Below are 26,497 nucleotides of genomic sequence, written 5' to 3' on the forward strand. Positions count from 1 at the left end.
TCTTATACACAGGGAAGTATGGTATATTAGTTTCAGGTATATAGCATAGTAGTTAGACAATCATATCCTTTACATAGCTATTCTTCACACATAGTTATTACAGTATTAATTGACTAGTCCCTATGCTATACTTTATATTCCTGTGATTATTTTGTAGCTACCAATTTGTATTTCTTAATCCCTTCATCTTTTTCACCTGGTCCCTGTGGCAACCATCAGTCTGTTCTTTGTATCTATGAGTCGATTTCTATTTTACTTGTTAATTTATTTTGTTCTTTAGATTATAAATATAAGTGAAATAATATGATATTTGTCTTTTTCTGACATTTCGCTAAGCAGAATACTCTCTGGGTCCATCTGTGTTGTCGCAGGTGGCTAGATTTTATTCTTTTATTATGGCTGAGTAATATTCCATTGTACATGTGTACCACAACTTTTTTATCCACTAATTAATTGATGGGCACTTGGATTGTTTCCATATCTTGGCTTTTTTAAATAATGCAGTGAACATAGGGTGCATATATTCTCTCGAATTAGTGTTTTGCATGTCTTCAGATATATACCCAGAAGTGGAATCACTGGGTCTTAGAGCAGTTCCATTTTTACTTTTTTGAGGAACCTCCAGAGTGTTTTCCATAGTGACTATTCCAATCTACATTCCTACCAACAGTACATGAGGGTTCTGTTTTCTTCACATCATTGCTAAAACTTGTTTTTGTTGATTTATTGTTGATAGCCATTCTGACAGGTATGAGATTATATCTCATTATAGTTTTAACTTGAATTTCTCTGTAGTGACATTGAGCATTTTTTCATATAACTATTGGCTATTTGTATGTTCTCTTTTGAAAAGTGTCTGTTTAGGGCCCCTGTCCCTTTTTTGTGTGTGACAGAGACAGAGAATGAGATAGAGAGAGGGACAGATAGAGACAGACAGACAGGAAGGGAGAGAGATGAGAAGCATCGATTCTTCATTGCAGCACCTTAGTTGTTCATTGATTGCTTTCTCCTATGTGCCTTGACTAGGGGGTGAGGTGGGCTACAGCAGAGCGAGTGACCCTTTGCTTAAGCCAGCAACCTTGGGTTTAAGCCACTGACCTTGGGCTTCAAGTCAGCGACCTTTGGGCTCAAGCCAGCGACCATGGGGTCATGTCTATGATTCTTTGCTCAAGCTGGCAACCCCGTGCTCAAGCCGGATGAGCCTGCATTCAAGCTAGACACCTTGGGTTTTCGAACCTGGTCCTCTGTGTCCTAGTCCAATGCGCTATCCCCCATGCCACTGCCTGGTCAGGCTGTCCATTTATTCTTTTTCTTTTTTAAATTTATTCATTTTAGAGAGGAGAGAGAGGTGGGGGGGGGGAGAAGGAGAGAAAGGGGGGAGGAGCAGGAAGCATCAACTCCCATATGTGCCTTGACCAGACAAGTGTACGGTTTTGAACCGCCAACCTCAGCGTTCCAGGTCGACACTTCATCCACTGCGCCACCACAGATTAGGCTGTCCATTCTTGTGTGTGTGTGTGTGTGTGTGTGTGTGTGTGTGTGTGTCAGAGACGAGAAAGAGACAGAGAGAGGGACAGACAGGAACAGACAGACAGGAAGGGAGGGAGATGAGAAGCATAAATTCTTTGTTGCAGCACCTTAGTTGTTCATTGATTGCTTTCTCACATGTGCCTTGACCTGGGGGCTACAGCAGACTGAGTGACCCCTTCTTTAAGCCAGCAACCTTGAGGTTAAGCTGGTGAGCTGTGCTCAAACCAGATGAGCCCATGCTCAAGCTGGCAACCTCGGGGTTTTCAAACCTGGGTCCTCTGCGTCTCAGTCCAATGATCTATCCACTGCGCTACTGCCTGGTCAGGCAGGCTGTTCATTTTTTAATTGGATTTTTCTTTTTTGGTATTGAGTTGTATGAGTACTTCATAAATTTTAGATATTAACCCCTTATCAGATGTATTATTGGTAAATATCTTATCTTCTCAGATTTAATAGGTTGTCTTTTCATTTTGTGAATAATTTCCTTTGCTGTGCAAAAACTTTTTAATGTAGTCCCATTTGTTTAATTTTTTTTTTTTGTTCCCCTTGCCTGAGAAATTATGTCAGAAAAAATATGGCTGAGAGAAATGATAGAGATTTAACTGCCTATGCTTTCTTCTAGGAGTTTTATGGTTTCAAATCTAAATTTAAGTCTTTAATCCATTTTGAGTGTATTCTTGTGGATGGTCTAAAAAGGTGGTCTAGTTTTCATTTTTTTGTTGTTGTTGCAAATAAATTTCCCAATACCATTTATTGAGTAGGTTCTCTTTATCCCATTCTGTGTTCTTGCCTCTTTTGTCATATTGGCCTTATAGGCGTGGGTTCATTTCTGGACTCTATATTCTGTTCCATTCATCTATGTGTCTGGTGTTTTTTGTTTTTTGTTTCCAGTACTATGCTGTTTTGATTACTAGAGCCTTTTAGTATAGTGTGATACCTGGTAGCATGATACCCCCAACTTTGTTCTTTTGTGAATTGCTATGCCTATTTATAGTTTCATATAATTTTGTTGATTTTTTTTTTCTAGTTCTGTGTAAAACCTCATTGATACTTTGATGGGAATGACATTGAATCTGTAGATTGCTTTGGGTAGTATGGCTGTTACAGCGATGTTAATTACTACTATCCATGAGCATAGTATGTACTTCCATTTATTTGTATTTTCTTTTTTTTTTTTTTTTTTTTTTTTCATTTTTCTGACGCTGGAAACAGGGAGAGACAGTCAGACAGACTCCCGCATGCGCCCGACCGGGATCCACCCGGCACGCCCACCATGGGGCGATGCTCTGCCCACCAGGGGGCGATGCTCTGCCCATCCTGGGCGTCGCCATGTTGCGACCAGAGCCACTCTAGCGCCTGGGGCAGAGGCCAAGGAGCCATCCCCAGCGCCCGGGCCATCTTTGCTCCAATGGAGCCTCAGCTGCGGGAGGGGAAGAGAGAGACAGAGAGGAAAGTGCGGCGGAGGGGTGGAGAAGCAAATGGGCGCTTCTCCTGTGTGCCCTGGCCGGGAATCGAACCCGGGTCCTCCGCACGCTAGGCCGACGCTCTACCGCTGAGCCAACCGGCCAGGGCTATTTGTATTTTCTTTACTTTCTTTCTTCAATACCTAATTTCTGAGTATAGGTTGTCTACCTCTTTGGTTAAATTTATACCTAGGTTTGTTTTGGGTTTTTTTTTTCAGAGACAGAGCGAAAGTTAGAGAGAGGGATAGATAGGAACAGACAGACCGGAATGCAGAGAGATGAGAAGCATCAAGTTTTTCGTTGTGGCACTTAGTTGTTCATTGATTGCTTTCTCATATGTGCCTTGACTGTAGAGCTACAGCAGACCGAGTAACCTCTTGCTCAAGCCAGTGACCTTTGGTCCTAGCTGGTGAGCTTTGCTCAAACCAGATGAGTCCGTGCTCAAGCTGGCGTCTCAAACCTGGGTCCTCCACATCCCAGTCCGATGCTCTATCCACTGCGCCACCGCCTGGTCAGGCTGTTTTTTTTTTTTTTATGCAGTTATAAATAGGATTGTTTTCTCAGTTTCTCTTTCTGATAGGTCATTATTTGTGTATAGAAATGTAATTTCTAAATACAGTGGTACCTTGAGATACGAATTTAATTCGTTTGGTAACCGAGCTCGTAAGTCAGTCAACTCCTATATCAAACTGCCGATACTAGAGCCGTGCGCCAGTTAGCAGCAGTTTCCCGAATCACGACTCGTGTCTCAGAATTTCGCTTGGATCTCGAACAAAAATATGGACCGAGTCGCAGCTCGTATCTTAAAAAATTCGTATGTTGGTCTATTGGTATCTCAAGGTACCACTGTATTTATGTTGTATCTGGTGACTTTACTGAATTCATTTATCAGTTCTTATGTTTTTGTTTTGTTTTGAGAGAGAGAGAGAGACAGGCAGGGAGAGAAAGGGTGAAAAGCATCAACTTGTAGCTGTTTTCACTTTAGTTGGGCATTGATTGCTTCGAAGAGAGGGAGGTGAGAGAGGGTGAGGAGCATCACTTGTTGTTGCTTTCACTTTTAGTCGTACATTGATTGCTTCTTGTACGTGCCTTGATAGAGCCAGGCCAGACCCCCTTGCTCAAGCCAATGACTTTGGGTTTTTCATGCCTGTGACCTTTGGGCTCAAGCTGGCGAGCTTTGGGATCGTGTAGATCAGGAGTTGGGAACCTTTTTGGCTGAGAGAGCCATGAACGCCACATATTTTAAAATGTAATTCCATGAGAGCCATACAATGACCCATGTACATTACGCATTATCCAATAAAAATCTGGTGTTGTCCCGGAGGACAGCTGTGATTGGCTCCAGACACCCGCAACCATGAACATGAGCGGTAGGAAATGAATGGATTGTAATACTTGAGAATGTTTTATATGTTTAACGTTATTATTTTTTTATTAAAGATTTGTCTTAAAGATGAGACTCAGAGACATGAACAACAGTGTTGGGGTTACAGGGTGGGGGGAGGAGAGGGAGGGGGTTGGGGGAGGGGAGGGGCACAAAGATCATGGCTTTTCAGCATTTGCCATATTCCCCCCTTAATCTATAGACAGACAGCAAATATCTACGTATGGTGTTCCCACTATAAAGACTGCTGTCTTAGGGACAAATGCTGATAAACTATTTCAGGAGTTCCTCCTTCTTCAAAGACTTATATGTCAACATAGAGCTCCATGTTTCATAGGACATACTCAAGCTCACTCCATGCTCCCTGGAGCTTTAGCACAAGGGAATGCCCCCCCCCTTTTTTTAGTATTTTTTCTTTTATTTATTTTTTGTATTTTTCTGAGGATGGGGATGGGGAGGCAGTCAGACAGACTCCTGCATGCGCCTGACTGGGATCCACCTGGCATGCCTACCAGGGGGGAATGCTCTGCCCATCTGGGGTGTTGCTCTGTTATAACCGGAGCCATTCTAGCGACTGGGGCGAAAGCAACAACAAGTGATCCTTAGTGCCCAGGGTGGCTTTGCTTCGGTGGAGCCTTGGCTGCGGGCGGGAGGAGAGAGACGAAGAGGAAGGAGAGGGGGAGGGGTGGAGAGGTAGATGGGCGCTTTTCCTGTGTGCTCTGGCCAGGAATCGAACCCGGGAATCCTGCACACCAGGCCAATGACTCCGACGGGTCTACCATATCATGCTTTTTACTTAAAAAAAAAATTGCATTTCTTTTGAATGCTGATGAACAGGAGACACCAAATCTTTTTCGCCTGCAAACTACTACCTTCTTTATTAGATCTAGCTAATAACACTGTTCTGTCTTTTTTCCAAATAGCTCCAGATATATGGAAAAGATTTATATAGGCGGATGGGGATCCTCAAACCCCTCAGCGAGATCTTCTGAGAATGGCTTTTAAGATACCTAGAGGCAGAAAAAGCCCAATAGAGATAAGGGGAACCTACCAGCTTTTAGGATACACCCTTAAAGGCTCCAACACCCCAAAGGGGTCTCATAGGATGCCATCTGGGTCCTGCTTCAATAGTGGAAAGGAAGGTCATTGAGCTAAAGCCTGCCAGGCTTACACGCCTCTGCTGTGAGGAAACAGGGACACTGGAAGGTGGGCTTCCCCCTCGCTCCTCTAAGGGAGGGTTCAGTCTCTTCCAGCCCTGCTCCAGCCACCTATGACCTAACCTTGCCCAGAAAGCTGGGGTTTGCCACTGAAGGCGCCCAGGGCCGTCGGCCCCATCTACAACACTGTGGACGAGCCTAGGGTATTTCTTCCAAGAAGCAGGTAAACTGATCTCATTCGCACAAGGGCCACTTAACTATGTTTTGCCTGAATAGTCAGGTTTTTTATTCTTCCCTCAAAGATCTCTGTTGTGGGTGTTGATAGTCCTATTTTCTGCTGCTTTGCTTAATATATAGTGTTTCCTTTATCCCTCCTACCTCAATGCCCCACTCATATTTCAGGCTGGGATCTACTCCTAATTTAGAGCTCTCTTTCCTCCTTTTGCCAACTTGTATTATGAATTTACCTTTGCCACCCAGCTTAGTGTATCCCAAGATTCTCTTTACCAGGCCACAGTCACAGAGCTCCAGGGAAAAGCAACCTGGTCTCAACTCTCCAGGCAGAGGAGAACAGAAGCTCCATATCCACGCATGCTGTAAATGGCTTTTTCCAGTCTACCTGAATCATTACCAGCTAGAAGCAGCGGTCATTGGGACTTGGACATGAGCTGCAAAGTATAGAATGGTGACAACAATTCCAGTGCCATGCGGACTTTTCCTGTGGGGAACTTTCCTGGACTCCTGCTCCCTGTGACAGCTCCTAACAGACTGAACTGTGGTTGGGTTGCATTTTTCAGGGATTTGGCATGGTGATGGGGCCAACTTGGACTTGGTGAACATGTTAAGGACACTACTCTTTTAGGGATTCTTGCTGTATTGGCCAAGAGTTTGCTTAAAGGCTTTTAATCACTGTAAAAAAAAATAGAGGACTGGATGAAGAAGATGGGGCACATATACACCATGGTATACTATTCAGCTAGGAGAAATGATGACATCGGATCACTTACAGCGGAATGGTGGAGTCTTGGTAGCATTGTGCGGGGTGAAATAAGCGAATCAGAAAAAAACAGGAACTGCAGGATTCCATACATTGGTGGGACATAAAAGCGAGACTAAGAGGCATGGACAGGAGTGTGGTGGTTACAGGGGGTGGGGGGAGGGAAGGAGGGAGAGGGGGAGGGGGAGGGGTACAGAGAGAACTGGATGGAGGGTGGCAGAGGACGATCTCTCTTCGGGTGATGGGTATGCAACAGAACTAAATGACAAGATAACCTGGAAATGTTTTCTTTGAATGTATGTACCCTGATTTATTGATGTCACCCCATTAAAATAAAAATTTATTTATATAAAAAAAAAGATTTGTCTGTGAGCCAGATGTAGCCATCAAAAGAGCCACATCTGGCTTGCGAGCCAGAGGTTCCTGACCCCTGGTGTAGATGATACCCCACTCAAACCAGTAACCTTGTGCTCACAAGCCCACGCTCAAAGCCGGTGACCTCAGCATTCTGAATTGACACTTTATGCTACCACAGATTAGGCTAGTTCTAGTAGTTTTTTTGTGGAATCTTTAGGGTTTTCTAGATATAATATTTATGTCATTTGCAAATAATAGTTTTATTTCTTTCTTTCCAAATTGGATGCCTTTTATTTCTTCTTGTCTGATTGCTGTGGCTAGGATTTCCAGTTCTATTTTGAATAAGAGTGGTAAAAGTGGATATCCTATCTTATTCTTGATCTTAAGGGAAATGCTTAGTTTTTCTCCATTGAGCATGATGTTATTAGCTGTGGGACTGTCATATGTGACCTTTATTTATTATATTGAGGTATGATCCTTTTAGTCCCACTTTGTTTAGAGTTTTTATCATAAATAAGTGTTAGATATTGTCAAAAGCCGTTTCTGCCTCTATTAATATGATCATATGATTAAAAAAATTTTTTTTTTTTTTTTGTATTTTTCTGAAGCTGGAAACGGGGAGAGACAGTCAGACAAACTCCCGCATGCGCCCGACCGGGATCCACCCGGCACGCCCACCAGGGGCGACGCTCTGCCCACCAGGGGGCGATGCTCTGCCCCTCCGGGGCGTCGCTCTGCCGCGACCAGAGCCACTCCAGCGCCTGGGGCAGAGGCCAAGGAGCCATCCCCAGCGCCCGGGCCATCTTTGCTCCAATGGAGCCTTGGCTGCGGGAGGGGAAGAGAGAGACAGAGAGGAAGGAGAGGAGGAGGGGTGGAGAAGCAGATGGGCGCCTCTCCTGTGTGCCCTGGCTGGGAATCGAACCCGGGACTCCTGCACGCCAGGCCGACGCTTTACCGCTGAGCCAACTGGCCAGGGCCAGTCTGTTCTTTTTCAATAAGGACTATCTCAATGTGGCGGGGACAGCTCATGTTGGGGTTAATTTGCCCATGAGCTCTGTTAAGTTCTGTGCCACATCTTGGGAGCTTTGTTCACCTGGATATATTCAATGACCCTAGAAGCTACATTTATACCTTTAAGTTCAGCATTACTCTGCATTTTTAATCATGTACAGCAAAATCTTTAACACTTTTATTAGACCCTGTGTCCAGCCTCATTGTTTGACCAGTGAACATCTACCAACTCCACTATTGTAATGATGGAATGGCACACATTGCTTATCTAATGAAGTCCTTCAGGTGCCTGGTAGCTTTTCAGATATGCATACTCTTGATGGCCTGGGCAGTTTGACGAGTATTCTTAATGTGACCATGAATATTTGAACTTCTTGGTTTGCATGAATTTTGGGGGGTTTTCTGGGTCAAGTGAATAGCAAACCATTTTCAGAGCCCACCTCAGGCCACTTATGGGAAGAGTATGATCATTGATTTTTATTCTTCATTTTCTTTATGTGGTATATCATGTTAATTGATTTGTGGATATTGAACTATCTTGCATTTCAGGAATAAATCGCACTTGATATGGTGTATGTATAGCCTTTTAAATGTATTGCTGAATTCAGTTTGCTTAATTTTCTTGAGGATTTTTGCATCTATGTTTATCAAGGTTATTGCTCTATAATCTTTCTTTGTAGTGCTTTTATCTGGTTTTGGAATCATAATTATTCTGTCTTTGTAAAATGAGCTTGGGAGACTTCCCTCCTCTTGAATTTTTGGAATAGTTTGGAAAAGATGGGTGTTAGTTCTAGTTCTTTGAATGGTTGGTAAAATTCACCTGTAAAATTATGCAGTCAAAGACTTTGGTGGGAGATTTTTGATTCCTGCTTGATTTTATTGGTTATATTATAATTGGTTTGTTTAGATTTTCTATTTCTTCTTGATTCAATCTTGGAAGATTGTTTCTAGGAATTTATCCATTTTCTCCAGTTATTTGGCATATAATTGTCCATAGTATTATCTTATAAATCCTTTATATTTCTGCAGTGTCAGTTGTTATTTCTCTTTCATTTCTGATTTTATTTCTTTGGGTCCTCTTATATTTTTTTCTTTTTTTTTTTTATTTTTTGTATTTTTCTGAAGCTGGAAACGGGGAGAGACAGTCAGACAGACTCCCGCATGCGCCCGACCAGGATCCACCCGGCACGCCCACCAGGGGCGATGCTCTGCCCACCAGGGGGTGATGCTCTGCCCCTCTGGGGCGTCGCTCTGCGGAGACCAGAGCCACTCTAGCGCCTGGGGCAGAGGCCAAGGAGCCATCCCCAGCACCCGGGCCATCTTTGCTCCAATGGAGCCTTGGCTGCGGGAGGGGAAGAGAGAGACAGAGAGGAAGGAGGGGGCAGGGGTGGAGAAGCAAATGGGTGCTTCTCCTATGTGCCCTGGCCGGGAATCGAACCCGGGTCCCCCGCACGCCAGGCTGACGCTCTACCGCTGAGCCAATCGGCCAGGGCCTTATATTTTTTTCTTGATGAGTCTTTTCCTTTTTTTTTTTACAGAGACAGAGAATCAGGGAGAGGGATAGACAGGGACAGGCAGACAGAAACGGAGAGATGAGAAGCATCAATCATTAGTTTTTCATTGCAACACCTTAGCTGTTCATTGATTGCTTTCTCATATATGCCTTGATCGCAGGCCTTTAGCAGATCGAGTAACCCCTTGCTCAAGCCAGTGACCTTGGGCTCAAGCCAGTGAGCTTTTGCTCCAACCAGATGAGCCTGTGCGCAAGTTGGAGACCTTGGGGTCTCGAACCTGGGTCTTCCGCATCCCAGTCTGACGCTCTATCCACTGCGCCACCACCTGGTCAGGCTTGATGAGTCTTGTTAAAGGTTTATCAATCTTATCTCTTTAATGAACCAGGTCTTGATTTGGTTAATCTTTTGTATTCTTTTATTTTTTATTTTTTTATTTTGGACAGAGAGTCAGAGAGAGGGACAGAGAAAGGAGAGAGATGAGAAGCATCAATTCTTCATTGCATATCTTAGTTGTTTGTTGATTGCTTGTTCATTGATTGCTTTCTCATATGTGCCTTGACTGGGGGTCTCCAGCAGAGCAAGTGACCCCTTGCTCAAGCCAGTGACCTTGGGCTCAAGCCAGCGACCCTGCGCTCAAGCTGGTGAGCCCGCACTCAAGCCGGCAACCTCGAGTTTTTGAACCTGAGTCCTCTGTGTCCCAGTCCAATCCTCTATCCACTGCACCCCTGCCTGGTCAGGCAATCTTTTGTATTCTTTTTTAAAATTCTATTTTGGCCTGACCAGGCGGTGGCGCAGTGGATAGAGCGTTGGACTGGGATATGGAGGACCCAGGTTCGAGACTCCAAGGTCGCCAGCTTGAGCGCAGGCTCATCTGGTTTGAGCAAGGCTCACCAGCTTGGACCCAAGGTCGCTGGCTTGAGCAAGGGGTTACTCAGTCTGCTATAGCCCCCCAATCAAGGAACATATGAGAAATAAATCAATGAACAACTAAGGAGCCGCAATGAAGAATTGATGTTTCTCATCTCTCTCCCTTCCTGTCTGTCTGTCCCTATCTGTCCCCCTCTCTCTCTCTCTGTCTCTGCCACACACAAAAAAAGAAAAAAAAAAGATAAAATTCTATTTTGTTTATTTTCACTCTGATTTTTATCATGTTCTTCCTTCTACTCACTTTGGGCCTTGTTTTTTGTTCTTTTTCTGTTTTCTTTAGGTGTAAGGCTGGAATGTTTATTTGAGGTTTTTTTCTTGTTGTTTATAGAGGTAGGACTGTATTGCTATGACTTTTCTTAGTGCTGCTTTTGTTGTGTCCAATACACTTTGAGTTGTGTTTTTATTTGTCTCAAGGTATTTTTTTTTATTTATCTCTTGATCTCATTATTAACCCATTCATTGTTTATTATATTATATATAGCCTCTGTGTTTGTGTGTTTTTTGGTGGGGTTTTTGTTTTTTTTTTTGTAATTGCTTTCTAGTTTCACACCATTGTGGTCAGAAAAGATGCTTGATATGAGTTCAGTCTTCTTAAATTTATTGAGACTTGCTTGTTTTGTGTCCTAACATATACTCTAGCCTGGAAAATGTTCCATGTGCACTTGAAAAGAATGTATATTTTGCTGCTTTGGGGTGAAATTTTATGAAAATATCAATTAAATCCCTATGGTCTAATGTCATTTAAGGCTGCTTTTGTTGATTTTCTCTCTGAAAGATCTACCCAGTGATCCAGTGATGTCAGTGAGGTGTTAAAAGTTTCCTATAACTATATTACTGTCACTGCTCCCTTTAATATCCATCAATATTTGTTTTATATAGTATTTAGGTGCTTTTATCTGGGGTGCACAAATATTTACAAGGGTTAGATTCTCTTGTTGGATTAAGCTCTTTATAGTTATGTATTGTCCTTCTTCGTCTATTATTATAGCCTTTGTTTTAAGGTCTAGTTTGTCTGATACATGTTACCATACAGCTTGTTTTTTACTCTCCATTGCATGAAATATCTTTTTCCATTCCTTTACTTTCAGTTTGTGTTTGTCTTTTGACCTGAGGTGGGTCTCTTGTAGGCAAATATATATGGGGCTTGTTTTCTTATCCATTCCGCTACCCTATGTCTTTTAGAGCTTTTAATCCACTTATATTTGAGGTAATTATTGATAGCTATGTATTTATTACCATGTTGTTATTTATATTTATTTTCCTCTCTTTTTTCTTTCATCTTATTAAAGAAGTCCTAAACATAACATTTCTTGTAATTCTGGTTGGTTGGTAATGAAGTTCTTTTTTTTTTTTTTTTTTTTTTTTTTTTTTTACAGAGAGAGAGAGAGTCAGAGAGGGATAGATAGGGACAGACAGGAACGGAGAGAGATGAGAAGCATCAATTATCAGTTTCTCGTTGCAACACCTTAGTTGTTCATTGATTGCTTTCTCATATGTGCCTTGACCACGGGCCTTCAGCAGACCGAGTGACCCCTTGCTTGAGCCAGCAACCTTGGGTCCAAGCTGGTGAGCTTTTTGCTCAAGCCAGATGAGCCCGCGCTCAAGCTGGCGACCTTGGGGTCTTGAACCTGGGTCTTCCGCATCCCTGTCCGACGTTCTATCCATTGCGCCACCGCCTGGTTAGGCAGTAATGAAGTTCTTGAGCTAATTCTTGTCTGGGAAACTCATTATTTCTCCTTCAATCTTAAATTATAGCCTTGCTGGATAGTCTAGTCTTGGTTGTAGGGCCTTGCTCTTTATCACTTTATTTCCTGCCAGCCTCTTCTGGCTTGAAAAGTTTCTGTTGAGAAATCAACTGAAGGTGGGCGCTCCCTGCTAGGCAACTATGTTTCTTTTGCTGCTTTTAAAATTCCTTCCTTATCCTTAACCTTTGGCTTTTTAATTATGGTGTGTTTTAGTGTGGGTCTATTTGAGTTCATCTTGTTTGGGACTCTGTACTTAGACTTCTGTCCTTTTCCTTCACTAGGTTAGGGAAATTTTCAGTCGTTTTATCAAATAGGTTCTCGGTCTTTTACTCTGTCTTCTCCTTCTGGCACCCCAATGATGTGGATGTTGTTATGCTTGATGTTGTACCTTATTTAGGTCCCTTAAACCAGTGGTCCCTAACCCCCAGGCCGTGGACCGGTATCGGTCCGTGGGCCATTTGGTACCGGTCCACAGAGAAAGAATAAATAGCTTACATTATATCCGTTTTATTTATATTTAAGTCTGAACGATGTTTTATTTTTTAAAAATGACCAGATTCCCTCTTTTACATCTGTCTAAGACTCACTCTTGATGCTTGTCTCGGTCACGTGATACCTTTATCCATCCCACCCTAAAGGCTCTGACATTAAACCAGTCCGTGGCCCAAAAAAGGTTGGGGACCACCGCCTTAAACTGTCCTCATTAATTTTTTTTCTTTTTTTGGCACTCTAATTAGTTGTTTTCTGCTACTTTGTCTTCAAAATCACTGATTTGATCCTCTGCTTCATCTAATCTGCTGATAATTCCTTTTTGCATATTCTTCATTTCAGTGGTTATATTCTTCATTGCTGACTGGTTCTTTTTTATGGTTCCTGTGTCCTTTTTTAGGTGGTTAAAGATGTCACTAAGTTCCTTGAGCATCATCCTTATAACCATTGTTTTGAATTCTGTATCTTGTAGATTATTTGCCTTCATTTCATTTATTTTTCTGGAGATTCTCCTTTTCTTTAGTTTGGAACATATTTCTCAGTCTCCCCATTTTAGCTGCCTCTCTGAGTTCGTTTTTTTTTTTTTTCTTTCTATATATTAGGCAGATTTGCTATGTCTCCCAGTGTTGGTAGCATGGCCTTATGTAGTAGGTCCCCTTATCCTGGTACTCCAGGTGGGCACCCTGTGTGGGCTGTGTGCACCTTCCTGTTGTAATTGATCCTTGATTGCTGTTGGAATGTCAGTGGGGGGAATGACCCCAGAACAGCTAGAGGATCAGTCAACTGCATTGGGGGAGCTACAATGTAGGAACTGACCCCATGGAGCAGAACTCACGTAAGTAGGGCTTTGGTGCCTGCCTAGTGTGTCCCTTGAATGTGGAGGTTGTTGGGTGGTGCTCTGGTAAAGTCTGAAGCTGGCCACACAACGTGCTGGTTCTGGGATTTCCCAGAAGGTGCAGGCCAAGGTCAGCACTGCCTGTGCCCTCCCTGGGACCACCTGGCATGAGCTACAAAGTGGTGGCTGCTATTTGTGCTGGGTTTGGAGGTGCCAAGAGAGGCCTAGCTGTGAGTTGAGTCCAGTTGCCACCAGTGTTGGGCCTGGGCCACTTAGTAAGAGGTATGGGGCACACCTATGCTAGATGCTGCTTGTTTGGGATTTGTGAATCTTTGAGAGATATTATGATAATCTGAAGCTGGAGGTAAGACAGGCCGCTTGTATGGAAAAGCCAGTGGAAGCTGTTTGAGTGGGCCTGAAAGTTGGTTTGGGCAGGTGTTGGGAAAACAGCTGTGTAAGGCTTGTCGCTGGTGTACTGGCTGCAGACACTTTGCTTGATTAGTGTGTGAGCACATGGCAGAGGCACATGTGCATAGCCTGTGTAAGGTTATGGGTGCTTGTGCTTAGAGGGGTTGTGGACTGTGGATTGTGAATTGCCCACCACTGTGAGGGGCCATCTTTGCTGTTTCTTTGCCTGAGAAGAGGTTTTCCCCTGCCTGTTTGCTCATCTGCTTTTCCGAGAATGTATTCAACAGTAATGGCCCAATGCTTTCTGGCTCTGCAGTTTCTCTGCCGTCTGCCCAGATCTAATGTAGACCTGCTTGGCCTTGGCCACTGACGTTACAGTGGGTCTCAGGGAATCACCAGGATGTGTTAAAAAGTGTTAGGTTGATGGAGACTCAGATATGGCCCACATAAGCCTCCAGGTGGCAAGGCTCAAAAGGAGCCATGCCTTCTGCCAGCATTTCTTTCTGGGAGAAAGCTATCCCTCTAGTCTTGGTTTAAAGCCAGACAATTTAGTTCCTCCCCATATGTCCCTGGTGCCTTTCAAGCTTCTGTCCCAGTGCTGGAGTTGGGGCTCAGAGCAAGCAAGTCCATCATTGAGTAAATTCCTCTCATAATGGGCCCATTATGAGAAACACCTGGGACTCTAGCAGCCCTCTGTCTCACTCAGCCTCAATCCATGCTGGTTTCACTGCTAGAAGTTATGGAGACTTCTCTACGTGGCACTAGAACCCTGGGTTGGGGGTGGCTGGGACCCTTTGCTCCTGGAGTGAGGTTGGTCTCCCTCGCCTTTCAGGGCCATCCTCCAAAGCCAAGATACCCCTCCCATTTTTTAAACCACTACAGTGTGTGGAATCAGCTTGTTTTACATTTCCACCTTCCTGTCTTATGTGTCTTCTTCTACGTATCTTTTGTTATGGGACTTCTGTTCAGCTAGATCTCAGGTGTTTCTCAATGAATGGTTGCTTTGTAGTTTAGTTATAATTTTGATGTGGTTGAGGGAGGATGCCAATACCATGTTTCCCTACTCTGCCATCTTGATTGGAAGCCTCTATCTTTGCTTTATGTTATTTTATTTTATTTACTTTTTGTTGAATTTGTTGTGGCTACATTGGTCAATAAAATTGTATAGGTTACAAGTGTGCAAATTTTTTTTTTTTTTTGACGGAGACAGAGTCAGAGAGAGGGACAGATAGGGACAGACAGGCAGGAAGGGAAAGAGATGAGAAGTATCAGTTCTTTTTTGCAGCTCCTTAGTTGTTCAGTGATTACTTTCTCATATGTGCCTTGACCGCGGGGCTACAGCACAGCTAGTGACCCCTTGGTCAAGCCAGCAAACTTGGGTGCAAGCCAGTGACCTTGGGATTCAAGCCAGCAACCTTTGTGCTCAAGCTAGCGACTATGGGGTCATGTCTATGATCCCATGCTACAGCCAGTGACCCTTCACTCAAGTTCATGAGCATATGCTTAAGCTGGATGAGCCTGTGCTTAAGCCGGCGACCTTGGGGTCCTCCACATCCTAATCCAACGCTCTATCCACTGTGCCATCGCCTGGTCAGGCCAATTCTTTTTTTTTTTTTAATTCAGTGAGGAGGGGAGGCAGAGACAGACTCCTGCATGGGCCCCAATTGGAATCCACCCAGCAAGCCCACTAGGGGGTGATGCTCTGCCCATCTGGGGCCATGGCTCCATTGCTCCAACCAAGCTTTACTTAGTGCCTGAGGCAGAAGCCATGGAGCCATCCTCGGTGCCCAGGGCCAACTCACTCCAATTGAACCGTGACTGCAGGAGGTGAAGAGAGGGGGGGGGGGGAGGGAGAGAGAAGCAAAAGGGAGGGATGGAGAAGCAGATGAGTGCTTCTCCTGTGTGCCGTGACCAGAAATCATACCCAGGACATCCACACGCCGGGCTGACGCTCTACCAGTGAGCCAAGCAGCCAGGGCCTCAAGTGTACAATTCTACAATACATCATCCGCACATTGCATTGTGTGATCACCATCCAGAGTCTAGTCTTCTTCACCAGTTTACCCTCTTCCACCTGCCTTTACCCTACCCACCCACCCTTTGTAGCTTTGCTTTTAAAATAGACTACCCTCTAGATATGCCAGTAACTAGCCTCATACAAATGCTCCCCTCTCTTCAGTTTCTTTCTGGTAAGAAATAGGGTATGTCTTCATAATAACAAAGGAGTATAATATTTAGGTCATAGGTATCATGAAAGGAGAAAGCATTTTGATGGTTAAGGGCTTTCATTCTTGCTAGTTCATGGACTAAGTCTGAAAGCTAAAATAAAGGATTCAGTTTTCTGTTAGCTGACTCCTTAGACTAGATTTTGGGAGGTGGATAAAAAGTTGCATGCTTTTACGAGACCATGAGTAGTGTTAGAAACCAGACAGAATGATCCAGGACCTTTCTTGTGGATACCCTTCAGAAATGGTGAGAAGAGGGGCAAGGCAGGGAAGACAAGGTAAAAACTACCTGTGTGAACCCTGGATTTAATTTGTAGGTTCCTGAAAATGAAGTTAAATTTTAAAATCCTAATCCATGAATTTATTCCTACATTTGTATTAAATGCATAGGACTCATAAATCTCAAACATTTAATTTACTTTTCTATATGTACAGATGTATCTAATAGAAACTCTGTGGATGCTAATTGGAGAGTAGTCTACATTCTGTATATCTGTTATATAGTGTATATCAAGATATCTATTCCTGTATCTTCCTTCAGTCCTAAATTAATGGCAATGTTGTTGTTTTTTTGGGGGTTTTTTTTTGTATTTTTCTGAAGTTGGAAATGGGGAGGCAGTCAAACAGACTCCCGCACGCGCCTGACCGGGATCCACCGGGCATGCCCACCAGAGGGCGATGCTTTGCCTATCTGGGGCGTCGCTCTGTTGCAACCAGAGCCATTCTAGTGCCTGAGGCAGAGGACACAGAGCCTTCCTCAGTGCCCGGGCCAACTTTGCTCCGATGGAGCCTTGGCTGCGGGAGGGGAAGAGAGAGAGAGAGAGAGAGAGAGAAAGAGAGAGGAAGGAGAGGGGGAGGGGTGGAGAAGCAGATGGGCGCTTCTCCTGTGTGCCCTGGCCGGGAATCGAACCCGGGACTCCTGCACACCAGGCCGATGCTCTACCACTGAGCCAACCGGCCAGGGCCGGCAATGTTGTTTTTACCTGTGTTATTTTACTAGATTTTTGTATATTTTTAATAAATACCCTATATCAAGCTAAAGGATTTGCTTTCTAAGTTTAGTGAGAGTATTTATTAAAAGAATGTATATATCTTACTATATAGTATGTTCCTAATGTTTTCTTGTCACTGTCATTATACATTTCACTAATTCTATAAATGCCCAGTATATTATTACTGCTTTAAACAGTTGTTTTTCTGAGCAATTGAAAATATGAAAAAAAGATTTTTTTTAATTTCACTTAACCTTCATTTATTTGTGTAGACCCAAGCTTCTGAACTGTATCATTCCTTCTGCCTGAAGAACATCCTTTAATATTTCTTATAGGGTGGGTCTGTTGGCATTGAATTATTTGTTTAGTTTTGTTTTGGTCCAGGAAAGTCTTTTTCACTCATGAAGAATATTTTCACTGTATATTGGTTAGGCAGTGTTTTTCTCTTAACATTTTTTAAAGCTTTCTTTTTTAAAATTGATTTTAGAGAGGGGAAGGGAGAGAGAGCGAGAGAGAAACATGGATTTGTTGTTGCACTTAATTGTGCATTCATCGTTTCTTGTATGTGCCCTGACCAAGGATGGAACCTGCAACCTTGGCATGCTGGGATGATACTCTAAGCAACTGAGCTACTTGTCCAGGGTGTCTTTCAACATTTAAAACTGTCATTCCACTCATTGTCTTGTTACTTGCAAAGTTTCTGACAGGACATTAATGTAATCCTTATTTTTGTTTCTCTCTGTATATTACGGTTTATCCTCTCTGCCTGCCTTTAAAATTTTTCTCTTTGCTTTTCAGCAATTTGAGTATGAGATGCCTAGGTATGTTTTTGTTTGTTTTGGTATTTAGCTTTTTTTGGTGTTTTGGAGCTTCTTAAATCTGTAGTTTGGTGTCTTGTCACTAATTTTGGTAAGGTCTCAGCCATTCACATATTTATTCTGCTTCATTTTCTCTTTTTTGATATTTTCCCACAGTTCTTGGGTATTTTCTCCTGTTTTATTTTCCTACTCCTTTTTTTCCTTTACATTTCAGTTTGGGTATTATCTATTCATCTGTGCTCCAGTTTACTTCCCCCCGCCCCCAGCTGCTTCACGTCTAATAGTAAGCCTGTCAAAATCATGTATTATTTGTTACTGTTATTTTTTTCTAAAGATTATTTTAAATTCATTTTAGAGAAGAGAAAGAGAAAAAGAGAGAGCGAGAGAGAGAGAGAGAGAGAAGGGGGCAAGGAGCAGGAAGCATTAACTCCCATTATGTGCCTTGATCAGGCAAGCCTGGGGTTTTGAACCAGCGACATCAGAGTTCCAGGTTGATGCTTTTATCTACTGCGCCACTACAGGTTAGGCTATTTGTTACTGTTTTTATTTCTAGCATTTCCACCCAAGTCTTTAATTTCCATGTCTCTGTGAAATTGCCTGTCTGATTTTGCATGTTGTCTACCTTTTCCATTTTTCTCTATTATGGAAATCATGTTTCAAATTTCCTGTCTGATACTTCCAAAATCTGTGTCATATCTTAGGCTAGTTCTGATGATTGCCTTGCTTCTTCAAGTTGTATTTTTATTACTGCCTTTGACATGCTTCATAATTGTTTGTTGAAAGCTGAACATGTTGTATAGGACAGGAAATATTGAGGTAAATACTTGATATGCTTGGAGAAGACCAAATTCCTTCGCTAGTGGAATTTAAGTTAATCTTTTAGGGGTTGGGCTGTTTGAAGTTTATTACTGCTCTGGTTACCAGAGTTGACATTTGTAGGTGCCATCAGAACTAGAGGAACCAGAGACTTCAAATTTCCCTAATGTCTTTTCATGCTTGGCTTTGGGTTTTCCCTTTGTATTGTCTCTTAGAGTGAATCTGTCTTTTGCAGCTGTATTCCACTGTTATTTATTTATTTATTTTTTAGTTTTTTAATATTTTTTATTTATTGGTTTATTTTAGAGAGAGAGAGAGAGAAGAACACCAATTTGTTGTTCTAGTTCTTTTTTTTTTTTTTTCCTGAAGCTGGAAACAGGGAGAGACAGTCAGACAGACTCCCGCATGCGCATGACCGGGATCCACCTGGCACGCCCACCATGGGGCGAGGCTCTGCCCAGCAGGGGGCGATGCTCTGCCCCTCAGGGGCGTCTCTCTGTTGCAACCAGAGCCACTCTAGCGCCTGGGACAGAGGCCAAGGAGCCATCCCTAGCGCCCGGGCCATCTTTGCTCCTATGGAGGCTCGCTGCGGGAGGGGAAGAGAGAGACAGAGAGGAAGGAGAGGGGGAGGGGTGGAGAAGCAGATGGGCGCCTCTCCTGTGTGCCCTGGCCAGGAATCGAACCTGGGACTTTTGCACGCCAGGCCGACACTCCACCACTGAGCCAACCAGCCAGGGCCTCACTGTTATTTTTGCTCAGAGCCTGTTAGCATGGTAATGGAGAGTGGGGAGAGTTCTTGATGATCTATTAATCCTCAGATTTAGTCAGGTATTAGAACCTAGGTCTTGGAAGTGTAGCCTTCACAAGATCTCCCACTTTCACTTGCAGGGGTAAAGCTTCTATCCTTTCTTTTTCCCCAATTACAGCATCCAGGATAGGCTTTTTAAAGCTAAGATTTTTAGAGCCCCTTTAAAAGCCCTTCCCCCTTACATTAAGGTTATTCTTTAGAGAGATAGTGAAGATTGAGTGTGTCAGTCTCCTTCCCTTTCTTTCTTCTAGCTATGGTAGGGTTCTTACCTGTGCTCTCAGGGTACAGACCTTGATGAATTTTCCTTGCAGATTAAGCCTTTTATTTCATAGGGATATAGGGGAAATAGGTCTGGGCTGATTGGCATTGGCTGCTGTTCTATTCTTGGCTCCACAGAGTTGAGAGCTGGAGTGAGGAGCTTTCTTTGATTTCTCCCAGATGCCCCACCTGCATTAGAAAGCCTTTTGAGGTTCCTGGAGGAAAAGCTTGGAATAGGGTGGGAACTCTCCAATGATTTCATCCCCCAGGGATTTCACACTCTCATGTTAGCCCATATTCAGTCTTCAGCAATTTGTTAAAATTTGTGGTTTAACCTTCCTAACTGCAGTGGGATTCATCCATGCTCTTGCAAATGTATTTCTTTTAGTCAGACAGAAAGCTTTTTCTCCTCCAGGTTTAGGTGTTTGTTCAGCCTCTGTGTTGCTGCATCCCAACCTAGCCATATTGCATAGAGGTTGGGTTAGGAGGAAATGAGGGGAGGGGAATGATTCTCTCCACTCACTAAACCTTAGGAGTACACATTGTGGTAAGAGAATAACTTGTGAAACTTGCCTTAGGACTCAGCACATATAATTAATTTTTGTAAATGATCTTTTTGTGTTTTGTAGTAGAGTATTCTGCAGTTACTGAGTACTGTGTCACATAAATGTCTATTTAGGTCCAATTTGTTAATCATGCTATTCAGATCTATACTTTTATTTTTTCCCCCTTCTTTTTGGGTCATTTGTTCTATCAACTATTGAAAAGAATTTCTTCATTATGCTTATGGATATTTTTAACTTGTAATTCTGCCAAGTTTTGCTTTATATATTTGGAGGCTATATTATCAAATGACTACAGATTTTATTTATTTATTTATTTATTTATTTATTTATTTTTAAGTGAGAGGAGGGGAGACAGAGAGACAGACTCCTACATGCTCCCCGACCGGAACCCACCTGGCAAGCCCCATCTGGGGTTGATGCTCGAATCAGTCAAGCTATCCTCAGTGCCTGGAGCCCACGCTAGAATTAGTTGAGCCACTGGCTGTGAGAGGGAAAGAGAGAGAGAACAGGTAGAGGAAGGGGAGGAGAAGCAAATAGTTTTTTCTCATGTGTGCCCTAAACCAGGGATTGAACCTGGGATGTCCACACTCTGGGCTGATGGTTTATCTGCTGAGCCAACTGGCCAGGGCCTGAGTACAGATTTTAAATTGTTATATCTTCCTAATGAAGTATACATTTCATCCTAGAATTATACTCTATTAATGCTTATCACATTAAGGTATACTCTGTGTACTATTAATATAGCTAGAGCAACTTTTTGTCTAACCTTTCCTATACTTTTTATTTTTAGGTGTGATTCTTATAAGCACCATAATATTGTTGGTTTGTTTTATTTTTATTGTTGTCATTTATTTGTTTTAAATATATTTAAATAAGTTTATTTAATATTATTTTGTATTAGTTTCAGCTGTATAGCATAGTAGTTAGACAATCATATACTTTACAAAGTGTTCCCCCTTATATTTCCAGTACTTGCCTTGATATATTTTTTCTTTTTCTTTATTTTTTTTAGAGAGAGAAAGACAGAGAGAGAGGGAAGCATCAACTTGTAGTTGCTTCACTTTAGTTGTTTATTGATTGCTTTTTTTTTTTTTTTTTTTTTTTTGTATTTTTCTGAAGTGAGAAGCAGGGAGGCAGAGAGACAGATTCCCTCATGCGCCCAACCGGGATCCACCCGGCATGCCCACCAGGGGACAATGCTCTGCCCATCTGGGCCATTGTTCCATTGCAACCAGAGCCATTCTAGCGCCTGAGGTGGAGGCCATGGAGCCATCCTCAGTGCCCGGACAACTTTGCTCCGATGGAGCCTTGGCTGCGGAAGGGGAAGAGAGAGACAGAGAGAAAGGAGAGGGGGAAGGGTGGAGAAGCAGATGGGCACTTCTGCTGTGTGCCCTGACCGGGAATCAAACCTGGGACATCCACATGCCAGGCCGATGCTCTACTGCTGAGCCAACCGGTCAGGGCCTTGATTGCTTCTTACATGTGCCTTTGACCGAGGGGGTGGTGGCTCAAGCTGAGCCAGTGACCCCTTGCTCAAGCCGGCGACCATGGGCTTCAAGATAACAACGTTGTGATCATGTCAATGACCCCACACTCAAGCTGGTGACCTTGTGCTCAAGCTGACCAACCTGCACACTAGCTGGTAAACTCGGGGTTTCAAACCAGGGACTTCAGCATCCTGGGTGGATGCTCTGTCCACTGTACTACTACCAATCAGGACCAGCCTTGATTTTTATTTGGTATAATAATTTTTGTCTTTTGATCAATTTACATTTAATATAATTACTGGAATTTTTGGGTTTACATTTAACATCTTACATGTTGCTTTTCATATGTCCTCCTTTTATGTGATTGTGCTTTCCAACATTTTTTGCATTTAAGTATTTTAATTTTAATTTTCTTTCCTATTAGCATTGCAGTTAGATTCACTTTTACTGTTTCTTTAAATGTTTATCCTAGAAGTTAAAACATGTATTTTCATTCTTTTTTGAAATATGGAAGTTTATTTTTTTTTAAAATGGCTATATGATAATAGAAAGTCTTCTCTCACATCTATCCAGCAGCCACCCAGTTTTCCAGATGACTGAGATATGTATCCACCAATATAATTAGCTGACCTCTTTACTGGCCTGCAAACATACTGTATTTACTGCTCTTTAAGCTGGAAGTCTTGGTTTATCTCTTCCTGCTTATTCATTTTCTCATCCTTTGAAGCTTAGTTAAAAATCTCTTTCTCTTTCATGAAGTTTTTCTAGACAAATCTAACTGATCTTCCTTACTTCTGATGCTAATTGCAGTTTTCCTCACACATTTTAGCACTTAATTGTGTTGTTTTGCACTGTTTTCTTTTTCTTGCTTTCAGTATTAGAGTAAGTACCTTGAGGGCAGGATAATATGCCTTATTTGGTCGGTATAATGCTGAGCACATAGCATATACCTCCAAAATACTAATTAAATTGTATTGATTAATTAAATTGTACTAATTACCTTGTATAATTAAATTGCTTCTCTCTTAATGGCTATCAGGAGCTAGTTTTCCAGGAAAATTTCAATTTTGGTGCATCTTGAATCTCAGTTGTATGTGGTGTAGTTATAGTTTTTAGAATTGCTTTTGAATGCATAATTACAGATAAAGAATTGTAAGCTACTTGAAAAAATATTTTTTAAATTGTGCTGTATTTCATGTGCTTGTTTTGCCTTTCATGTTACTTTAAGATTAGAATTAATGGAATATTCATTTCTAATTCAGTATTGTAGTATAAAAATATTCATTGCTACTTATGATATGTACTACTTTCTTTTAAGTATTGACAAGTTGATATTTTCTCAAATTGTAATTTTTTATTACAATTTTTCTTGATTATTTTTTTGAAAAATTAGAAAGTAATGAAAAATATTTGAAAAAATTACCCCATTTCTACCAGTAAGAGATAAACGTTAGCATTTTATGTGTATAATCAGTTTTTTTGTATTTAAATAATAGATATGTTCTCCCCTCTAAGTTTCTTATTATATAATTCTTAATGTTTGCTTTTCAGCTTTTCCTAAGAGGATTCCTGTATATTTTGGAAGTACTTGAGGAAGAGTGATAAAGGCAAGTATTCAACTCTTTATAGTTAGTGAAATAACTTGGTTTATAGTCAAACCAAAAAGCTTTGGTCACCATGTCTATCAAAAAAACCCCCAAAATTGGAAAGAAAAACTTAAAGGAAAATAAGAAAAGTAATTTTTATATAATTTGGAATGCGTTTTAGAGCACCCTCATAAACATTTGATGAGTTTTAAAAACGTAATTTTTTAACTTATTTCTGATATAATTCAAAACAATTTGTTTCTTGAATGTGAACTAATGGTGCATTGTGTCTTTGGCAAAACTATTGTAGAAAAATTGTTTAAAATTCTGAGAATTTAACAAAGTTATCTGAAATGCCTGGTCTTAGGTGGCTTTTTCTCTTCTTTCCAACTTTTCACTCCTCCCCCCTACCCCCTTTCAGCCATGTCCTTCTGTTCCTTTTTCTTTCTCTACTTCCTCTAGTTTACTTATTTTTGCAGAGATGCTGAGTGAGTAAAGGAGAAGCCAACATTTCCTTCTTATGAAAGCACACTTACTTTGCAGTTGAACTTGTGTTAAACCAGGGGTCTCAATATAGTTATTTGGGTGAATTTTATAAACTGAGCAACAGTTATTATTTGTTTGAATTTATAGAAGAAAATATGGAATTCTTAAAAATCTTTGCCATTGTTGAATTTCTTTAGTGTTTGCATTCTTACTACCAGAAATTTTATGGAGTTAATTATTACAACATTGCTGTCTTTGGTATTTTGGCATATAGTATTTGACCTTCCTTAACATTTGGCTTATATTGAATGGTGGCCGTAAAGATTTTCTGTTGGCCTACAGGAAATTTTAGCAGGTGTCAAAATTTTGACGATATTTCTTGTGTTGATGTCACAGCAATAATGCAGATGATATAGCTACAAGTGTAAGTACCAGATTATATATTTATCATCAGTATGATAGGTTGTTTTTCAAAATTCTTATCTTGCCACTTGATGTTTAAAGCTCAGCTTAGGGTTCCATGTTAGGTAAGCCTCTGCTGATTAGTATAGTTATGTCTTGCCTTTAGAAATCCCAGAATTCATTACTGTTCTATTACGTGATCTTTGCATTTGTGTAGATAGTGTGTGCAAGTTTTGGCTTGGAGATTGACATCCTATTTCTAGGTTTTCTTAGGAATGCTGGCTTTTTTTGTAATCAATCAGTCATCACTTCAAATTATATGAAAACAAATGATGTCCAAATGCTAGTGAAATCTCAAATGAAGTTACTGACATATAAAATGTGCCATATTTTTCATTAAAAAAAATGAGAAGCAGATGGCCACTTGATTAGTTTATAACACTGCCCAAAGAAACATTTGCTGACTAGTAAATTCCTTATACCTTTATATATGAAACAAGTAAGTTTTCCAACTAACCTTGACATCATTTCTTGATTCATGATGTCTTTTACTCTCATGGGATAAATTTATTTTATATATTTTACTTAAAAAAAAAACAAATTATTTGTGTTATTTACATAATAAAATACAAATAAAAATTAAGTTAGTTCCTCATTATTAGCCTGCTGCTTTCACATCCTCCCATATAATTCAGTATAGTACAGTGTTAGTGGATTATTTTGGTAAACTTTCTCTGAGCTGCTCGATCCTTTGCAGAGTGGAAATAATTCAGTAACTATTAAGTCTTCTCTACAAACTCATGGGAAAGGTGAGGATAATTAAATATATACATATACTGTGGCAAAAGTTTTGCCCACAAGGAACACCAGAAAACTCCAGCAGAAGCCAAGATAGTCATTAATCTAGTAAGGATTCAGGGTTTCTCTCTTGGCTTTCTCCCTGCAAAAAAGGAAAAACTGAAGCAATGTACAGTTAGAAGAACAGTGTGGCCACAAAGAATTTGAGTGAAAAGCAGTGAAATTTCCCATTCTCGTGGCTGCTACTTGTTTGCTAGTTTGGGAGCAGAGAATTTTGTGGTATTTAGAAAGAGGAAGGTAGTAGTGAGAAACAATGCCTTTTACCTTGTCACATTATTTATGCTCCTGAGTCATGAAGCGGTCAGGAAATGGGGAAATAGTTATGAAAGAATGTGGGCAGCAGAGCCACAATGACAGTGCCCATATACTAATGAGAGTAGTTACCAGGAAGAAAATTCAAGTTTGCATTTCTGTTTTTCTAAACTCTTGTAGCTTTGAGTTGTAGCTGATTTATGCCTTCTGATTACTGCTTGGTGGCAAATGGTCCTCATTTTCCCAGAACATTGATAGTGACTTAGATTGTAAAGAGTACTTGGTAGTGCAGGGAGTTTTAAAGCTCTTTGAACAAAAAATTGAAGGAAAATATGGACATAAAAAACTCCTACACCAGTGGTCCCCAACCCCCGGGCCGTGGACTAGTACCGGGCCGTGGGCCATTTGGTACTGGTCCACAGAGAAAGAATAAATAACTTACATTATTACCGTTTTATTTATATTTAAGTCTGAACGATGTTTTATTTTTAAAAAATGACCAGATTCCCTCTGTTACATCCGTCTAAGACTCACTCTTGACGCTTGTCTCTTAGGTTCGACAATTATCAATATATTTAAAAATACCACAGTTTTTACATTGGTTGCATAATTTTATTTTGTGCATTTATCCATGCCACCCTAAAGGCCGGTCCGTAAAAATATTTTCTGACATTAAACTGGTGCGTGGCCCAAAAAAGGTTGGGGATCACTGTCCTACACCATATTTTGTCCTTTCTAGCAGGTTTTGTGCATTAATTCAGTTTTATTTTTTATATTTGTAGAAATGCAATATAAAAATAAACACTTTCTATTATGAAAATTCTCATGCCTATCATCTCCCCACCTCTCTTTTTGCATGTGATTTCCGTTACCATGGCAATTGTGCTGACCTTAACATTTCTTAAGTTTCAGCTTCCTTTTAATTTCTTGCATTTAATATTGGTCTGTGGCTGCTATTTGACCTTCTTGTGCCCTACTCTTTTATTATACCCCAGTTACTATGTTACTTATTTGCTTTTGAATTTTTGTGGATATATGGGAAGCTTCTGTCGGGTATGAGACTATTCAGAGAAAGGATGTTCTTAGAATATCTTTTCTTGATAGCTTGTACTGAGTAAAGCTAGTC

The 26,497-nt window shown here is 41.4% G+C and overlaps 1 protein-coding gene and 1 pseudogene across 1 annotated transcript in view; both read left to right on the forward strand.

The window, feature by feature from the left end:
• The window catches only part of TMCC1 (transmembrane and coiled-coil domain family 1), a 265,968-nt gene that overhangs the window by 47,883 nt on the left and 191,588 nt on the right, over nt 1-26,497 (forward strand). Inside the window, exon 2 of the mRNA XM_066351879.1 lies at nt 23,339-23,394. The gene's annotated coding sequence lies outside the window, so the exon portion shown is untranslated. The remainder of the gene's footprint in view (nt 1-23,338; nt 23,395-26,497) is intronic.
• The window catches only part of LOC136382522 (large ribosomal subunit protein uL3-like), a 61,549-nt pseudogene that overhangs the window by 34,145 nt on the left and 907 nt on the right, over nt 1-26,497 (forward strand).

This window comes from Saccopteryx leptura, chromosome 10 (genome assembly GCF_036850995.1).
Source record: "Saccopteryx leptura isolate mSacLep1 chromosome 10, mSacLep1_pri_phased_curated, whole genome shotgun sequence".
NCBI lineage: Eukaryota > Metazoa > Chordata > Mammalia > Chiroptera > Emballonuridae > Saccopteryx > Saccopteryx leptura.